This window comes from Myotis davidii, unplaced genomic scaffold (genome assembly GCF_000327345.1).
Source record: "Myotis davidii unplaced genomic scaffold, ASM32734v1 scaffold9, whole genome shotgun sequence".
Classification (NCBI taxonomy): Eukaryota; Metazoa; Chordata; class Mammalia; order Chiroptera; family Vespertilionidae; genus Myotis; species Myotis davidii.
The window spans coordinates 42972-49822 of NW_006299435.1; the positions used below are offsets into that span (position 1 = coordinate 42972).

The 6851-nt window shown below is 41.5% G+C and overlaps 1 protein-coding gene across 1 annotated transcript in view; it reads left to right on the top strand.

Moving 5' to 3' along the window:
• LOC102754027 (kalirin-like) overlaps nt 1-6851 on the top strand; it is a 131497-nt gene that overhangs the window by 21919 nt on the left and 102727 nt on the right. The window lies entirely within an intron of this gene.

Genomic DNA, 6851 nt, shown 5'->3' on the forward strand with positions numbered 1-6851 from the left:
AGAGAGCTCACCTAGAGGACAGGTACAAAGTTGGTGGCCAGGATTTGGCATCCCTGGCGGATGCACCCCAACCTCTACCAGAATGTTTCCAGAGCTCAGAGCAGGGGATGGGGGACGAGGAGAGACAAGAGGAGCTCAGGATTTCTTCACCATCCTACACTTTGGTCCTGGATCTGCTCCCTCTTTTATTTGGCAGCCTGAACATGTTTTAAAATGGTCGTCATAGGCCTCTTTTCCTTTATCTGAAAAATGCTGGGATTGTGTAGGTTATTTCTGCAGTCCCCTCCGACTTTAAAAATTTGATGACTGTTTCATCGTCAGCTCTGCTCTGTGGTACATATTTCCAATTTATTTACCTCTTTCTGATGTGACACAGTTTCCAGACACCTGACTCCCCTGTTCACCTGCTGCGGAAGGGACTCTAGTTAGCTGCGCCTGGCTTACTAGACACACCTGGATGTGGCGTGTTCAGGACACTGGCACCTCCCAGTGCAGCCCAGGAGACAGTAGCCTTTTCAGTGACTTCATCACCAATCTTGTCTAGGCCTGTGCTCTCTTAAAAGCCACTGGTTGTTTTTTCAAGGTAATTGCTTCGAATATGCTGACTTTCTTATTAACATAAATGAAAGCTTTTTATATATTTTCCTTCTCAAATTTTACTTATTTTTTTGCTGGCCCAGTTCTTCAGCCTATCAAAATAAATTTAATTTATTGTTGCTATAGCACTGGCCATTCGAAATATTGACCAGGTTAGATGGGGCTTCACTTTCTCCTGTACTAGGTGTTTAGCTTACAGGGGAGAAAATAATTCTGACACTGAGGCATTGATAAGCACCAGAACACGTGAACAAAAGATGTTGTAGCTCTTCAACAAAGGGAGGTCTTTAGAAAACAGAATAGATTCCTACAAGTCTCACACTGATTAAGAAGCAAAGATAAGGACAAAATAACCACTCAAGATCAGTCATGATTATATCAGAGATTTCAGCTTTAATCATGATGATAATGAAGACAAGAACATGAAATTGGTCATAAAACTTGTTCAGTTATCCAAACGATACAATTGGAATAGAAATTAGGTAGCTGAACATTGGAGCTCATCAACTACAGCATGTTGCAATATCTTCTTACATTATGTTGCCAAAAACGGAAAACAACTGAGTGTATTTCTTTCCTGCCAAGTCCTTTTGCTTTTCCAGAAAATTCTTGTTATATCCCCAAAGGTCTTCATATAGCTACATAAAAAATATTTTAACTCTTTAGATGGATCACATATTTCTAAATTAGGGAAATGGTATGATATACCTTTAAAATAATCTACATTAGAATTCACTGACTTCATCACTTTGTAAATCAATTAACAGAAAAGAACTTTACATTATATTCTTAGACAAGAAGAATAGATGACTATGGCAATTCAGTTTATTTTAATTTTATAGTGGTAACCTATATCAATATACAAACCCATTATAGATAAAGTAGTTCTTCCCATGAAACTGACTGTCTCTCTCACTGCAATATGTATTTCCCTACCATCCACAATGTGTAGGTCAGTGCAGAATATTTAGATTTCACTTTTCTCATCTTAGTAAAAATAATGACATCATAAAACAGAAATATGCTCATTTTGCCATTGACAATCCATGAATTTCAGAGCAATCTCACTACAATTAAATGCCTTGGACCCTTTCTCCCACTCTTAGTTGGAATGGGTTTGGACCTTAATGTATGTAACATATGGGATAGATATACACATATACATATATTACACATATATAAACACACACACACCATGTGCTGAGAGACATGATGGCACAGTCATCAGTGTGTAGTGTTTTGAGTTAGCCTGCCTGGGCTTAAACCTGTTTCACCAACTTTACTAATTGTGTGACCTTAGAGAAGTTACTTGGTTTCCTCATCTTAGAAATGGGGATGAAAAGAATAATTCTTGGCCCATCAGGTTATTAAGGATTTAATGAGTTAATACATAGAACATTTTTAGCAAAGTTCCTGGCACTTAATCAACACTTAATGCATTGTAATTGGCATTGTTATTATTATGCACAGTATATTTTCATATCTGTATTTACTTCCATATTTTAAGCAGTCAAATAGACCATCATATTACTCCCCATTGTTTCTCTCTGACTTGGTTCCCAGGTCACATTGGGGAACCCCTGAGTGCTCACGCAGCTGCTGTAAGAAGCAAAGGCATCGCTCCTGCCTACCTGGGGCAGGCTACACTTCTGCCTGCTGATTCTCCCCTCCCACCACTCACACCCTAATATCATAGTGCAGATGTGTCTCCTGCTCATGAAAAATGCTTCTAAGGGGTCATAAACTTCTAGATAGGTTAGCATTACCTCTGTGCTAAGTGATTTGGCAGAGTCAGCTTGAGAAAAACACACACACACACAAAACATAACCAAACTCTTAAACAAAAATATCCTATTGGGGGAAGGCTGTAGGCTGTGTGTTTTCTTGCAAGGGTAAATTATTCCTGGCATTTATAAATGGTCACAAACACAATGTATTGATCTATTCAAGGAACACATGATTAATTTAAAAGGTTTATGTGAAATAAAGAAAATGGAATTATAATGAAGGTTGTTTTTCTTTTAAGAAGAAAACAGGAGAATGATTAAATGGGCACTTCTCTGAAATGAAAATAATGAAAAGAAAGCTACCCTCAGAGTCAGTTCTTGGACCAGCCTTATTGATATAATACCATGGTCAAGAGCACTGGACTTTGTATGTAGTTGGATGCTTAGCTCTGTGACCATGGGGAAAATGAATTGACTTCTCTGTGTCTTAGTTTCCTGCCAGAGTTGCTATGAGGATTTAATAAAAGAAAGTTAGTCAAATTCTTAACCCACTGTCTACACTGGAATACAGGCACAAGGTACAATTTATTTTTCCATTGTGATCATTATCATGAGCTGAAGAAAAGGACTACACAGTGAGATTTCCAACTTTGCAGGTGATAACGAAGAGCTGAGTTGATGGGAATAGACCACAGGAAGTGGGAAGGGAAGGGGCAGGTGAGTTTTGGTACAGGCAGGTGTAGAATAAAACATTGGGAGGGGAGAAGCTGACGTGTTCTCTTCATAGAAATACTGGGAAAGACCCAGAAAATGGGAGGAACCAATGGAGAGGGCTTCCTGAGACCAGAGCCCAAGGCAGCTGCTAAGCCAAGTCCCCGGGGCTAATCTTTGGCAGCAGAATGCTGGATTCAGTGAATCTCATCTGGCAGGAAAGCCTTGGGCTTCATTTTGGTGTGAGCCTTCCCATTTCCCACTGCCTCCTACTCTTTATAAATTTCTGTTTAGTTCCTTCTCTGATTTCCCTTATGGTTGTGGCTCTAGAGTAGACAGTTGTTAGAATAGAAATGTTGCCAATGTGTCTCTCAAAGAGGTCATTGTACCCTAACACTCCAATTAATTCAGGAGAGCCAGGGAGAGAGAGGCCACTGGAGCCAAGAGTGAGTGGGCCAGGAGCTGAGAAGGAGTTAATTGAGTGGAAGGAGAAAGCAAAATAGGTCGATTAAAAGCTGAATTCCCTGTGGGCACCTTGTGTTCTTTCCTTTATTTGGTTCAGGCCCTAGTTTCTGCCCTGAACAAATTCTTCCAGGCTTCTTTTCCAGATGGAGTTAAGGCACTGAATTCATTCCCATTGCCAGTTTTTCTTTTCGGAGTCTTATCTCTGTATTGGCAAACTAGCCCCTGCCCCATGTGATGAGATAAGCCAGGGATAAACATCTGGCCTGGGGGTCATTTCATGCCAGAGAGGTTACTTTGAAGGCAGTGAGAACTTGAACAGACTGAGAGGAGGGGGCATTTCAAGGCCACTGGACCAGGGAGGGAGACTGGAGAGGGAAGAGCTATCTCTCAGGGTCAGTGAGGAAAGCAGCTCACTGATCAGTTCATGTAACAGTGCAGGAGATGAAGCTAGAAAGCTAGGTTTGTTCATTAGCAGTAGGCAAGCGTTAGGTTTGAAAACAAATTTTTTTCTTAAAAAGAATAAATGATTGCCTGTTATGCCAGCCTTGTACCCCAAAAAGAAAGTAGAGAGGAGGAACCCAATGAAAGAACATTCCTTGAGCAAATAGAAAATACAGGGTATCCCCCCAAAATGTATACGCTCTTTGAATAATTATTCATTCCAATGGGTTAAATCTGAAAAGAAAGAAACATCAATTGAGCTCTTCGCTCAAATGTGTGTATAGATTTTTGGGGACGCCCTGTGGAAAAGAGACTAATTTAAATTCCAGCAAACATTAGAAATACACAAATCAATCAGGAAAAAGCATTACACAATTCAGATCATTACCAGGCTCTGGGCATCAGTGTGTGGGTGGAATGGGAAGAGAGAGTCAGACACAGAGTAAAAAGCATTTAGGTACAGGAAGGGCGGCTTAGGAGTCAGGCGTTCTGCTGAGTAGTTCCTCGGAATTCATATTCTTCAGGCCTCATAACAGATTTGAGCCCTCTGTTTATTGGTTTTAGGTGGTGAGGGTGGAAGAAGATAGGGAAGGGGAGAAAAACAATACAGAAACAGTGGATATTGAATGTGGACATATTTCACATTTGGTTTAGATGCAGATTCTCGATACCAGACCTCTGAGCCTCTCTGTCCCAGCAAGCACCTCTGTTTTGCTCTGCTCCTCCCTGGGACCTCGACCTTTCCCTCCACAGATCCTGGCCCCAGGATCCCTCTGGGATCTCCCTACAGCAAACAGACCTGTCATAGACTCAGTTTTATGGAAACAAAACAGAAGCCAAAATAGAAAGGAAGGCAGGCTCTTCCTTTCATGCTTGTTGTCTTAGTTTTAGTCTAATTTCTCTTAGTTTGTAGGCAAAGAAATGGACTAAAAATTTTGTTTGGGTTATTTTCAATATACTATCTTAAAAAAGGCTTATATCCAGCATCTATTAAAATCTCACAAGTCTATAATCAAAACATAATTGTCCTAGTTTTTGAAAAATAGACAAAAGACTTTAAAAATCGCATTTAAAAAGTAGATACAAATGGCCAATAGCATATGAAAATGTGCTCACCATCATTAGTCATCCTAAAACCATGAGATATCACTTCACATACTCCTACATTTAAATAGATTCATAATATCAAGTGATGGTAAGGATGTAGAGCAATTGGAACTTTCATACATGCCTATTGGGAATGTTCAACAAAGACCTACCCTATGACTCTACAATTGCACTCCTAGGTAACTCTCAAGAGAAAGGAATATCATGTCCACAGAGGGATTTGTGTAAGAACTTTCACATTAGCCTGATTCATTATAGCTAAACCCAGGAAGCAACCCAAAAATCCATCAGCCAGAGACTTGATAAACAAATTGTGGCACATCTATGGAATGGACAGCAGAAGCGAGGAATGAACTACTGATACACACAACCTGGATGAATCTAAAATACGTGTTTAACACAGGAAGCCAGACATAAAAGAGTATATATTGTGATTCCATTTGAAATCCAAGAATAGGCTAAGCTATGTCTGTGATATAAATCAGAAAGCGGTACCAGAGTGGGAGAGGGTGGGGCAGGAACTGACAGGAAGGAGGCACAAGTGGACTCCCTAGGGTGATGGAAAGGTTCATATTTTGCTTTTGGTGATGGCTAAATGGATGTATAACATTGTCAAAACTCTTAGAACTAATGCTTAAAATACAGGGTGGGGCAAAAGTAGGCTTACACTTGTGAGTACACAAAACGGATTTATTCTTGCATTATTATTAATTATTGTGTTATTTTCTATATGAACAACTGTAGACCTACTTTTGCCCCACCCTATATGTGTATTTTATTGTATACTAGAGGCCTGGTGCATGAAAATTCGTGCACTCAGGGATCCCTCAGCTCGACCTTGTGCCCTCTTGCAGACCAGGAGCCCTCAGGGGATGTCCAACTGATGGCTTAGGCCTACTCCCCCAGGGAATGGGCCTTAGCCATAGTCTGGTCTCCCTTGTGGGCTGATCAGGGGATAGTGCTGGGTGTAGCCAACCCCACCCCTCATCACCCCTCTGCCGCCGCCCGCTGTCCCCCTCGTTACAATTGCTGTCCCCTCCCTCTGCCCACTGGCACTTGCCTTGGCTGGCCTGGTGCTGCCTGCTCGCCAGCCCCGCCCCTCGCCAACCAGTCATTCTGGTCGATTTGTATATTAGGTTTTTATTATATAGAATAAGTTATATTTTATCTTTTTAAGTACAAGAAGAAAAACATTTATAAACCTAGTAGTCTATGTAAGCCTATTCATTTATAAATCATCTCATAAGTTATGTCATTTATCTGTCTTCTCGGTTTAATTTCTTTCTCTAGTTAGAGAATGCAGTACTTTTCAAAGATGGATACAATAAAGACCTGTTTTGCCTGGCAATCTGATCCTCAAGCTTCCCACAATAAGTAGAGACTAGGTTTGCCTGCTGAGCCCAATGGATCCCTTCATTGACCTGAAAAGATATGGGGGCATGATATGGTATTTTTACCTTTCCCCCACCTCTACGTCAACAAAGAATGAAAACCAGTGTCCCAGAGAGCAGCCCCTAGTTCCTCATTGCTTGCCTTTCCCCACCCAGTCGCATGGCCCCAACACAGAGAGAAGAGTGCCACCTCCCGCTGCCTCCAGCTGGGCTTCTCCTTCCCTTTGTCCCTGATGTTGCTGGAGCAGCAGCTCTTGGTGATGGGAGGTTATGCTGAGTGCCAGCTGCCGCGAGGCCAGCATCATGAAAACCACTAAGCTGGGCTCTGGGGTGTGTGCCTGGGCTGCCTGGGCCAGACGGTGGCTGTTGCATCCTGGATGAAGCTTTCACTTTCTCTTCTGGGAAAGGGGTG